General features: G+C 38.2%; 1 protein-coding gene across 1 annotated transcript in view; it reads left to right on the forward strand.

Moving 5' to 3' along the window:
- ARHGAP15 (Rho GTPase activating protein 15) overlaps positions 1 to 14186 on the forward strand; it is a 1708250-nt gene that overhangs the window by 1055880 nt on the left and 638184 nt on the right. The gene's annotated exons all lie outside the window — the stretch shown is intronic.

A 14186-nucleotide genomic window follows, 5' to 3' on the forward strand; every position in this document is an offset into this window, starting at 1 on the left:
CTCCTCATACTGCACAACAGAGAAATATATATTTTTACAACATTTGATACAAGATCCTTGTGGCTCTACAAATGGATTGAAAAAAAATCCCTTAGATTAAATCCATGCACTCCTGTTCGTCTCCAGATCAGGACATAGAAGAGCCACTGTGCATGGTCCCCTTTATTAGCTGATCAGCCATATCCTTTACTGGAAAGTTACAAGAGCATGCAGAGTGCATTACTTGGGTCATAAGTCATATGATTTACACCTTAGAAGGGTTTAAATACATAGTCATGGATTCAAATTAGTTTGAATTTGTACACAAAAACATTGCTTTGCAGCGTGCTTTTTTATTGATTTTAAAGCATGTCCAATTAATATTTAATAAAGGTAGTGTCTTCCTTATGTTTGAATGCAGTTTTTTTTTTTTTTTTTTACCATCAATTCATGGGGTGTAACTAGATGTCACATGGACACAGGGCAAAGGCTGTGACAGGGCCACACATTTCAATAGTGCTCTTTCTGATTTTTTTTGCAATCAGCAAAAACTGAGGCAGCATCCACATACTCTAGAAGCATTTTTAGCTGCTTCTGACTAAATCACCCTTTTTCCATAAGTTAGTCAGCACCATAGGATATGCACAGTCATCCTGTACAAATACGGGCAGCACCATAGTGGTCCCCTGTAGTGATGTCACTAGTGATTGCAAGTTGAATACAAAAAATGCTAATGGAACTGCATCTATTGCTGTACCAAATCTTTTTTATGTTTGGCTATATCCACCTCTATTATATATTGGATTTGTTTTCTCTGTATTAAATAAATCTCAGCAGAATAAACAGAATAGAATTCTGGGAAAATAATACAGAAAAAATATTCACAACCAATATTTTTTGTCTTGAGGCATGGGCCCAGTCTCAGTTGAAACCTCTGAAACCTCTATAGTCTCTCCCCTGATTCATGACATGTTTGCAATTCATTGTTACATATAATTTTGGGTAATGTAATATTATTTCATCCCCCAAGCATGTGACTACAATCATAAGTGAACATTATAATGATTGTATTTAAAGGTAAAGTCAACATCAATGTTTAATGTTCCAGAGTCTGGAATTTTGAAAACTTTTCAATTTTCTTCCATTATCAAACTTGCTTTGCTCTCTTGGTATTCTTTGTTGAAGAGTAAACCTAGGTAGGGTCAGGAGGATTTACAATCAAGGCAGCCACACCACTAATGAAGTATAAAAAACTTTTTTTGGTCCAAGACAAATAAAAGACAAATGACAATTCAGATATCAACCCTTAATCATGTCACACTAAAATACCTTAAAACACACACACATATATATTTATATGTGTGTGTGTATATATATATATATATATATATATATATATATATATACACATATATACAGTATACCACAAAAATTAGTACACCCTCACATTTTTGTAAATATTTATTATATCTTTTCATGTGACAACACTGAAGAAATTACACTTTGCTACAATGTAAAGTAGTGAGTGTACAGCCTGTATAACAGTGTAAATTTGTTGTCCCCTCAAAATAACTCAACACACAGCCATTAATGATTAAACCGTTGGCAACAAAAGTGAGTACAACACCCTTAAGTGGAAATGTACAAATTGGGCCCAAAGTGTCAATATTTTGTGTGGCCACCATTATTTACCAGCACTGCCTTAACTCTCTTGGGCATGGAGTTCACCAGAGCTTCACAGGTTGCCACTGGAGTCCTCTTCCACTGCTCCATGACAACATCACGAGCTGGTGGATATTAGAGACCTTGAGCTCCCCAACTTTCTGTTTGAGGATGCCCCACAAATGCTTAATAGGGTTTAGGTCTGGAGACATGTTTGGCCAGTCCATCACCTTTGCCCTCAGCTTCTTTAGCAAGGCAGTGGTCGTCTTGGAGGTGTGTTTGGGGTCGTTATCATGTTGGAATACTTCCCTGTGGCCCATTCTTCGTAGGGAGGGGATCATGCTTTGCTTCAGTATGTCACAATACATATATGATTTTAAAGAACAAGAAGAAGCAGGTTCTTTACAAGAATACACTTGATAGCACTCAAGGTTTATCATTTTTACAACTTAATAAATTGAGACAGCATGAGATTATTGAACTTGTGAAACTAATTTAAAATATAACTTTTATTCAGTAACATATAAAATTAGGAAATAATTTAAAACCACACTTAGGTTACCTTCTGTAATCAATTATAAGTGTATATGTAGCATTTGTATCAGATCTGATTTACGATTTAAAAATCTACAAGGGTTTTAGTGGTATCACTGAAGTATAGGATATATGCAGGTCTAATGCAGTTTGTGGGGACTAAGCAAATAGCAAGTTTATTGTCTACCTCACAAGGACATGATATTCATGTATAACATTAGTTGATAGACAATGTCGTAGTTTAGAATTAATACTGGGTAAACTTCCACATATGTTCCATTCAATTCAATTAATAGTTCAGTTAGGATTGATTGATGATTTGGTAATATACTGTGTTCTCAGTATTTATATTACAATAATCCAGATCCTTAATACTGTTAGCAGAGTGTCTAATATCTAGAATCTAATATTCCAAGACTTGATATTTGTTAGTATTGTATATTATACTGTGGTGTAGGTTACGGCAGATGTAGAATCACTGTACACCTGCATAAATCACAATCTTGGCATTGAAGCAGTAAAATGGTTTCTTGAAATGGGCTCTGAATTGTAATTTCTTCACCTTTAACAATGGTTTTTACCTACAAAAAAGAGGCACCGCAATGGGCACGGCTTGTGCTTCCACCTTTGTGTTCTCTGACTTAAATACTCAATTTCTGGATAAGATCCCCCTCTGGATTCATTATATAGACAACGTATTCTTCCTATGGGAAGGTACAAAATCAGAACTTGATGTATTCTTACAAATCCTTAATTCTAATGAGTTTAACATCAAACTAACATATGAAGCAAATCTAACAACAATTAACTTCCTGGACCTTCGAATCACAAAAAACTCAGCAGGGATACTGTATACAGATGTATACTGTAAAAAAACTGCAACAAATAGTCTATTACACAGCTCAAGTGCACATGCACCTAATACAATCAGATCACTCCCGACAGGAGAATTTCTCCGTATGAGAATAAATTACTCATTAGACTCTGATTATAAAAAGAGGGCAAAGGACCTTACAGAAAGACTGAAAACACGAGGCTATAGCAAAAGATCAATAAAAAAAAGCTGAACATCGAGCCAGAACTACGGCACGGAATGAGCTATTGCAGAAAAAGATTAAACCCAAACAAGATGAAATAAGATTCATTTCAACTTATAACCCTAAATGCACAAAAATTCTTCACATATTACAAGATAACTGGTATATTTTGAAAACCGACCCAATTCTGTCACACATTTTGGGTGAAAAGGTGCAAACTGGTTATTAAAGAACATGGAACCTTAAGGACTTACTTAGTCCAAGTCATTTTGAAGGCCCTAAAACCACTGGAGCTTTCACAAAAGGCTCATTTAAATGTGGAACGTGCAGTACTTGCAGCTTCATGATAAAAAAACAGGAGGTTAATGATCGTTTCAATCGAACACACAAAATGAATGAATACATTAACTGTCATACAGAAGGGGTTGTATATGCCCTGACATGCAAATGTGAAAAGATATATGTTATCATGACAACCAGGAAGATCAGAACCAGACTACAAGAACATTTATGGAATATAAAAAATGCCTCAAAAGATCTAACTTTAGGTAAGCAACTGACTTTGGTCGCTCAACATTTTCTCAACAAACATAACTCCAAACAATCAGAACTGAAGTGTTATGGCATTCAAAAAATTTAGCTGGGAATTAAGGGGGGCGATATTGAGAAACGACTCCTACAAATCGAAAGTAGATGGATCTTTCTACTTAATACAATCCAACCATTTGGGCTTAATGCACATAACAACTTCTCACCTATCTTTTAAAGGATAACAATACCTGGCACCCACTCATGATAGCTCCCAGTCTAACTTTATTATAGGATCGCTGAATCTGAATTCAAATTAACCCCTAAAATTTCATTTATGGGTCACAAATATTTTAACAGAACTACATAACTCAGATATACTGTATAACACCCATTGAAAGTAAGAATAATGGATATAATCTTTATAGATACTAAAAGCAGGATTTCGAGCCTTTGTACTCCACCCATATAGCTATCTTAGGAAGCATAATAGAATAGATCATACTCTAAGATTATGATTGTGAACTGATTTTAACCCAGCTCGCTATACAGAGTTATACAAATGAAGTGTAATTCTAACTTTTGTTCTCTCTTATTTCTCTTTTTCCTAATATCCCCCTTATTATTAATTTTGTTTATCACTGACACAATTATTATTATATTTAATCTTATATAAAATTTTTGTTCAAATTTGCCACTCCCGAATGAACTGCAATTTATTATGAGTTTTTATAATTTCACATTAGTTCACATACTACATATGACCTAAAAGTAAGAAAATACAAAGACATAGATTTAAATGCATATACATATGCTAACACCAGCAACCAGCTATATAGCCCTATATCTGAACACTAATGGGACATCGCAATTATTAAACTTGGTTTTCCTCATAGTATAGTCACCATCACTTTTGCTTTATTATTTTTTTATTCCAATTCGTTATTATCATTGTCACTGTCACACTGGGGAAGTTACAGAAGAAGAAAAAAAACTATAGAGCCTATAATGGATTCTTTTAGTCCAAATATGTCATGCAGACGGATTGAGAAAAACATTCACATACAATCCTCTTGAGTTAGAACCACAGCATGGAACAGTCACTTAGAGATATAGGTATACAAACCACGAAATATAACAATAAGTTATTCGGATCCAATTACTAAATAACACCCTAGACCTACTAATTATCAACATAATGGGTCTAATGTAACATACTTTCATCTTTTATTAATGATACAATCTGTCCTGACTGATGCAGAATGGATGCATAAGCTGTCAGGCGATTCTAAACACAATCCAATACGATGACCTCTGCCGTGTATTTACATGTTGTATAATACGAGAGGCGTGTATGCCTGAACTAATACCGCAACTTTTAGGCTTCTTACGTCGAAAAGATGGGCGCGAAGGAAGACAACATCCAATAATCTATCTCCCAAAATGGACGTCATACTTGTGGGCATGTCCCAACATGCCATAAAAAGTCGAAGACCTGTCAGCGCGATTAGTCCTTTGAAAAAGCCGGTAACGGGGAAACATGTCCGGAAGAATAGGGTCTTGGTGAGGAGTCTTAGGAGCTCCTGTGTTTTTAGAGAGCACTTAGATACCTTTGTTAATGTAACAATTAATCTAATTTCGGATACATTGTTCAGATTTGGTTGCTAACATCACTATGAAATAAGGACTTTTTTAAAAAGAATACTAATTCGTGTCACTGATTTTGATACTGTGGGTTCTCAAGCAATTAACTATAAATTCTATAATATATGGCAGGGTATCTAAGAATTATATACTGCACATCACTAGTAAGTGAACTCTGTACACTATATACAAGGATATTTTACCAGCATACACTGCGGATCTTTAATGAGATGATATAGTTTATGCAGCTCTAACACTTACAACTAGTTACTTCTCCAACACAAGCTGGAACTTTCACCCCAGGACTAGGGTGTAAAACTAAGCTAATAATTTTTAATCCAGCTTAAAGAACAGCCTTCTGTGAGCGGTACAGTTATTATTTTCTCTCTCTGTGGTGTTTACTTAGAGAACACTATATACAACCTGGTGAATACAAACAGGCTTGATTTAAAAATAAACTGGAAAATAAAATAAAATACTTTACTTAGCACTATAAGATCTAACAGAATGGTCGTGTAATATTTACAAATTACTACTCCTTAATACCAAAAGCTGGAATCTCACCCTTGAGTACAGGGTGTAAAATACGAGGGTTTAATCAATAGCTTTGTGTGAGAAACAGAGTTATCTACATCTCCCTTCTAATGCTTACTCAAATAACAGTGTACACAGCCATAGGAATTTAACAGGCATGATTTAACTTTTAAACTGGGAGCAAACGCAGTATTCCTTCTTATAATGTGTTGATATTTTATCTGAAGTGACGATTGACTATATCGAATAAACAACAACGGTATTAAAGTTCACATAAGGAATTTGATGTTAATTCCTTCCTATAATTTATCTGTGTAATCACACACTATACATAATACTGTTGTCAACTATTCTATAATCTCCTACACCACAGTATAATATACAATACTAACAAATATCAAGTCTTGGTATATTAGATTATAGATATTAGACACTCTGCTAAAAGTATTAAGGTTCTGGATTATTGTAATATAAATACTGAGAACACAGTATATTACCAATTCATCAATCAATCCTAACTGAACTATTAATTGAATTGAACTGAACATATGTGGAAGTTTCCCCAGTATTAATTTTAAACTACGACATTGTCTATCAACTAATGTTATACATGAATATCATATCCTTGTGAGGTAGACAATAAACTTGCTATTTGCTTAGTCCCCATAAACTGCAGTAGACCTGCATAGATCCTATACTTTAGTGATACCACTAAAACCCTTGTAGATTTTCAAATTGTACATCAGATCTGATACAAATGTTACATATACACTTATAATTGATTACAGAAGGTGACCTAAGTGTGGTTTTAAATTATTTCCTAATTTTATATGTTACTGAATAAAAGTTATATTTTAAATTAGTTTCACAAGTTCAATAATCTCTGCTGTCTCAATTTATTAAGTTGTAAAAATTATAAACCTTGAGTGCTATCAAGTGTATTCTTGTAAAGAACCAGCTTCATCTTGTTCTTTATTATTATTTATTATTATCGGTTATTTTTAGAGCACCAACAGATTCCGCAGCGCTATAAACAAAGGGGGAGTACAACAAAACAATTATAGGGATCAAATGGGTAGAGGGCCCTGCCAAGAGTTGCACTGTTATAGTCAGCTCTTAAGAAGGTGATCTACAAACAGCTGGACTTTTAGGCTTACATGCTAAGGGGGTTCAGGGGATAGCAATGGAGGAGAGGAACTGGTATTAGGAAAGGTTAGTGTAGGTTCTATGCATCCCTGAACAGTAGAGTCTTTAGGGAGCACTTGAAGCTTTTAAAAAGAGAAGAGAGTCTTGTGGAGCGAGGCAGAGAGTTCCACAAGATGGGAGCCAGTCTGGAGAAGTCCTGTAAACGGGAGTGTGATGAGGTGACAAGAGAGGAGGAGAGTAGGAGGTCATGAGCAGAGCGAAGGGGACAGGAGGGAGAGTATCTGGAGACAAGGTCTGAGATTTAGGGGGGAGCAGTGCATTTGAGGGCTTTGTATGTCAGAGTGAGAGTTTTGTGTTTGATCCTAGAGGCAAGAGGAAGCCAGTGAAGGGATTGGCAGAGAGGTGCAGCAGATGAAGAGCGATGTGTAAGGAAGATGAGTCTAGCAGAGGCATTCATTATGGATTGTAAAGGAGCTAGGTGGCAGGTGGGGAGACCAGAGAGGACAGAGTTGCAGTAATCAAGGCAGGAAAGAATGAGAGAGTGGATTAAAATCTTAGTTGTGTCTTGTATAAGGAAGTGTCTAATTTTAGAGATGTTTTTAAGGTGGAAGCGGCAGGCTTTAGCCAAGGACTGAATGTGAGGAGTGAAGGAAAGATCTGAGTCAAATGTGACCCCGAGACATCGGGCATGCGGGGTAGGGGTAATGATGGAGTTGTCGACAGTTATAGAGATATTGGGGGTGGAAATTTTGGAAGAAGGGGGGAAAAAGAGGAGCTCTGTTTTGGAGAAATTTAGCTTGAGGTAGTGAGAGGACATCCAGGAAGAGATGTGAGAAAGACAGTTAGTGACACGGGTTAGCAAGGAAGGAGATAGGTCTGGTGCAGAGAAGTAGATTTGCGTGTCGTCGGCATACAAATGGTATTGGAAACCGTGGGACTTAATTAGGGAACCTAGTGATAACGTATAGATTGAGAAGAGAAGGGGACCGAGGACAGAGCCTTGTGTTACTCCGACAGAAAGTGGTGACGGGGCAGAGGAGGCCCCAGAGAAGGCTACACTGAAGGTACGGTTTGATAGGTAGGAAGAGAGCCACGAAAGGGCTGTGTCACAGATGCCGAAGGATTGGAGGGTTTGGAGAAAAAGAGGGTGGTCGACAGTGTCAAAGGCTGCTGACAGATCAAGGAGGATTAGCAGAGAGAAGTGGCCTTTTGATTTAGCTGTAAGTAGGTCATTGGTGACCTTAACAATAGCTGTCTCTGTGGAGTGATAGGGACGAAATCCAGATTGCAGCAGGTCAAGAAGGGAGTTTAACGTAAGGAAATGGGATAGGCGTGCATATACTAATTTTTCGAGAAGCTTTGAAGCAAGAGGGAGGAGGGAAATAGGGCGGTAGTTGGATGGGGAGGTAGGATCAAGGGAAGGTTTTTTGAGGATAGGTGTGACCAGTGCATGTTTCATTGATGAGGGAAATGTACCAGTGCTGAGGGAGAGGTTGAAAATGTGTGTTAGTATAGGGGTAAGGGTAGCAGAGAGGTAGGGGGGTAGCTGTGAGGGGATAGGGTCAAGGGGACAGGTAGTGAGGTGAGAGCGCAGTATAAGTGCTGAAACTTCTTCCTCAGTAACAGGGGAGAATGAACTTTCAGGTTATGAGGGTTGTGGTTGAGTGAGAGCATTTGAGGGGGGGGGAGAGAATGGAATTATGTTGAGAGCTGATTTCATGTCTGATGGAGTCAATTTTGTTAATGAAGTGACTTGCAAAGTCTTGAGCTGACAGAGAAGTTGTATTAGGAAGTGGGGGAGGGCGGAGCAGAGTATTGAAAGTGGAGAACAGACGTTTTGGGTTTGAAGAAAGATTAGAGATAAGAGTAGAGAAGTAGTGTTGCTTGTGGAGATTAAGGGCAGAGTAGTAGGAGTTCAAGATGAATTTGTAATGAAGAAAATCAGCTGAACTCTGTGATTTTCTCCAATGCCATTCAGCAGTAAGGGAACATCTGAGTAGGTACTGTGTCAGAGGAGTATGCTGAGTGTGTGATTTCCGAGCAGTGATAAGAGGGGCGAGATTGTCAAGGTTTGATATAAGGGTGGAATTATAGTGGCAGATAGATTGTTCAGGGCAGGAAAAGGAGGAGAAGGATAAGAGGAGCGGTTTAAGGGAATTAGCAAGTTGTTGCTGATCTAAAGACATAATGCTTCTGTGAAGTTTGGTGTGAGGAGTAGAAGGTGGGAGACTTGTAGGAAGGGATGATATGTTGCAAGTAAGGAGATTGTGGTCAGAAAGAGGAAAAGGGGAGTTTGAGAAGTTTGAGAGAGTGCATCGATAGCTAAAGATCAGGTCAAGAGAGTGACCGTCTTTGTGAGTGGGAGAATTAGTCCATTGTGACAGACCAAAAGAGGAAGTGAGTTGCAGAAGTTGTTTAGCAGATGAGGCAGTGGGATTGTTAAGGGGAATGCTGAAGTCGCCAAGAATGAGGGCAGGGTTGTCTGAGGAAAGGAAATAGGGTAGCCAGGCAGCCAAGTGATCTAGAAATTGAGTTGAGGAGCCAGGGGGTTGGTATATGACTGCAACACGTACAGAGAGAGAGGGGAGAATAAGCGAATCATGTGGGTTTCGAATGAGGGAAAAGTGAGGGAAAAGATAGGATGTATTTGTTGAAAGGTGCAACGAGAGGAAAGTAAAATATCTACACCACCTCCTTGTCTATTACCAGACCTAGGAGTGTGGCTGAAGTGGGGACCCCCATGTGACAGAGCAGCAGTGGATGCAGTGTCTAGGGGAGAGAGCCAGGTTTCTGTTAGCCAGAAGGTTGAGGGAGTGGGAGATGAAGAGGTCATGTATAGAAGTGAGCTTGTTGCAAACAGAGTGAGTGTTCCAGAGTGCACAAGTGAAAGGGGTAGTGACTTTAGATGCAAGAGGAATGTGAGTAAGGTGTGCAGAGTTTTGTTTTCTGAGTCTATGGGATGGTAGACATGGATGTGCACGGTTTGTCAGTGATTGGGGACCAGGATTAGGGGAGATGTCACCAGCAGTAAGTAGAAGCAAGAGGGAGAGTGACATGGGATGAGATACAGATTTGCAATAGTGAGACTGCTTTTGAGATAAGCTGCAGGGGAGAGAGAGAGAGTGTTTTGGAATAGGTAAAGTTCATGAGTACAAAAGTAAGGTGAGTTTAAGAGAGTTGGGCTAACAGTGCAGGTGGAGAGGGAGAAGGAGTAATTGAATAGTGTAGTTTGTTATAGAGACAAAGGGTAGCAAAAAGGAATATGAATATATTGAGCTTTTAAAATCATATATGTTTAAATACACTAGCACCCTTACCCGGTATTATATATATAAAAAATCCAGAATTTCTGTTATAACAAAGGGAACTTTATTGAGGTTTTTTTCATTAACCTATAAGTAGTGCCATTGGTTATTTCTCTTTTTTATGTCACAGTACATGTTGGCATTCATTGTTCCCTCAATGAACTGCCCCCCAGTGCCAGTAGCACTCATGCAATCCCAGACCATGACACTCTCACCACCATGCTTGACTGTAGGCAAGACACACTTGTCTTTCGCTTGACACCATCTGAACCAAATAAGTTTATCTTGGTCTCATCGGACCACAGGACATGGTTCCAGTAATCCATTTCCTTAGTCTGTTTGTCTTCAGCAAACTGTTTGCAGGCTTTCTTGGTCATCATCTTTAGTGGAGGGTTCCTTCTGGGATGCCAGCTTTGCATACCAATTTGATGCAGTGTTTGGCGTATGGTGTGAGCACTGACAGGCTGACCCCCCACCCCTTCAATATCTGCAGCAATGCTGGCAGCACTCATACATCTATTTCCCATAGACAACCTCTGTATATGATGCTGAGCAACTTCTTTGGTTGACAATGGCGAGGTCTGTTCTGAGTTGAACCTGTCCTGTGAAACCACTGCATGGTCTTGCTCACCGTGCTGAAGCTCAGTTTCAGGGTCTTAGTAATCTTCTTCTAGCCTAGGCCATCTTTTTCAGATCCTCAGAGAGTTTTTTGCCATGAGGTACCATGTTGAGCTTCCAGTGACCAGTATGAGAGAGTGTGAGAGCGATAACACCAAACATAACACACCTGCTCCCCATTCACACCTGAGACCTTGTAACACTAACGAGTCACATGACACAGGGGAGGGAAAATAGCTAATTGGGCCCAATTTGGACATTTCCACTTAGGGGTGTAATCACTTTTGTTGCGTTATTTTGAAGGGACAGCTAATTTACACTGTTATACGGGCTGTACACTTGCTACTTTACATTGTAGCAAAGTGTAATTTCTTCAGTGTTGTCACATGAAAAGATATAATAAAATATTTACAAAAATGTGAAGCGTCTACTTACTTTTGTGGGATACTGCATGTATGTATGTGTGTGTGTGTGTGTGTGCGTGTGTGTATATATGTATGTATATATATGTATGTATATATATATATATATATATATATATATATACAGTCCAGATAAATTACCTTTTATAAAGACCAGTGAGTGCCTGTGTTCTTGGAGAGGATATATATATATATATATATACATATATGCATATATATATATACATATAAGACCACAAAATAATTTAACTCTGTCATAATCCTATTTAAGCAAAGTAATGTTTCAGAAAAATCCTGTCCTGCCCTCCTAGTGGTGGATCAATTACATTACCAGGGCAACACTTTTTCCAGAAGATCTGGTTCACATATCTAGCTACATTACCTATCAAGGCCCATATTTATCAAGCTCCATATGGAGCTTGAAGGGCCGTGTTTCTGGCGAGTCTTCAGACTCACCAGAAACACAAGTTATGAAGCAGCGGTCTAAATACCGCAGCTCCATAACCCTGTCCGCCTCCTCTGATGAGGCGGACAGGAATCGCCGGAAATCAACCCAATCAAATACAATCGGGGTGATTGACACCTCCCTGCTGGCGGCCGATTGGCCGCGAGTCAGAAGGGGGCAGCGTTTCACCAGCAGCTCTTGTGAGCTGCTGGTGCAATGATAAATGCGGAGAGCGTATTTAACGAGTTCTTGCGGACCTGATCCGCACTGTCGGATCAGGTCCGCAAGACCTATGATAAATAGGGGCCCAAGTCTCAATTAAACATTCAGAGAAAATATTTACAACATGCAGCAGAATTTAATACACAATCCAGAAAAATATTATAAGAATATTATAAAAATATTGACCAGTCTACCTCTGTATTCATACCATGTGGCTCTCTCTGTAAAACTAGGAGTTCTCTGTTCCAACCCTGCCTGGGACAATGGACCTGTAATAATCTGGAATGTAAGCTGACTTAATGTGTGTCCATCTGAAATAAAATGGTGGGCTACTGGGGCAACAACTACTTTATTCCTTATATTGCTTTTATGAAGATTAATCCTATAACATATGTATTATAACCTCTGATATTATACTTCCTCCCTGTTCTAGAGTGAGAAAATTAAAAACCTTTTATTAAGGTGTTACAATTGGAGCAATTCAAGCAGGGTAAACCTCCCTGCTGTTTCTTATAAATATACATTTGTTTCAGAGAGCATTTAGGGCCAATGTCTGTCTTCAATAATCTATCACTGAGATTGTGACCTCTTTTGAATGCTGGCATAAAGAAATTAGAGAGTTTTGGCATTTCTGGATTATATGACTTCAACACATACCAATGTTTACATAAGATACCCTGTATCTCTCTACTGAGTTTCAAATAAGTGCTTTCAAAAGTCATTCTTGGTACTTTATCCCTTTTGTTACATTTTGTTATTACAATCTGTATCCTAAGTAAAAAGATCCACAGACATCATCACACACGTTTATTTTTTAAACCCAGTAATCTCAAATTTAAACTTTTACTCACTACATTTTCATTAAAGGGACACTAACCCCTAAAAAAAAAATGATTCAGATAGAGCATGCAATTTTAAGCAACTTTCTAATTTACTTCTATTATCAATTTTTCTTCATTCTCTTGCTATCTTTATTTGAAAAAGAATGCATCTAATCTAAGGAGCCAGCCAATTGTTGGTTCAGAACCATGGGCAGCACTTTTTTTATTGGTTCTGTCCAATCAGCAAGGACAACCCAGGTTGTTCACCAAAAATGGGCCGGCACTTACATTCTTGCTTTTCAAATAAAGATACCAAGATAATGAAGAAACTTTGATAATAGGAGTAAATTAGAAATTTGCTTAAAATTGCATGCTCTATCTGAAACATGAAAGAAAAAAAATTGAGTTCAGTGCAGGGTCGGCTCTATGGATCCCCAAATGGAATGCTGTGCCCCCCAGGGCAAAAGAAGTGATTTAAAAAATATATATATATATATTTTTTTTTTTTACATTTTAAAAGTGACGGAAAGTCCAGGGTCCCAAATGTCGCATCAACCATTTGCAGCCACTGGACCCTGGAGATCCGTCACTGGAGGGCCCAGCTCTCTCTTTACTCTCCTCTATTTACAACCAGACAACAAATAAAGTTGCATTTCCCTGCTGGTGCTCTCACAGTTAACCTAGGGCTTGCAATGCCCCTCCTCCTGCTAGCCCACTTACTACAGAGCTGGTGAGATGATGACATCATCAGACCTCTGCAGGAAGTGCTGGGAGAAGCTAACAGTCAGTGAGAGGGAAGGCAGAAGTAATTTTGTGAAAACACAGCCGTATAACCAATGTGTGTGTGGGAGTAGCATCCCTTCTCTATTGTGCTTTATATCCTGGCACCCATAGATAAAGAAGCAAATTGGGAATTCCTTGGTTTCCCCACTGCATGTCACACAAAACAAGTGTGCATTGTGCCTGCTTTATCTGCAGTGATCAGTGTAAAATGTGTGTCAGATTATAGGTGCTCAAATACACACACTTCAAATGTAGCTGTGGGACAATGAGTTAAATAGCCTTATGTTTATTATTTACATGTTTCAAAACATCTCCTATTTGTCCCCAAGGTTGTTTTATTATATATATATATATATATATATATATATATATATATATATATATATATATATATATATATATATATATATATATATATATACAGGCAGTCCCCGGGTTACGTACAAGATAGGGACTTTAGGTTTGTTCTTAAGTTGAATTTGTATGTAAGTTGGAACAGGCACTTT

The sequence above is a fragment of the Bombina bombina genome, chromosome 1 (assembly GCF_027579735.1).
Source record: "Bombina bombina isolate aBomBom1 chromosome 1, aBomBom1.pri, whole genome shotgun sequence".
NCBI lineage: Eukaryota > Metazoa > Chordata > Amphibia > Anura > Bombinatoridae > Bombina > Bombina bombina.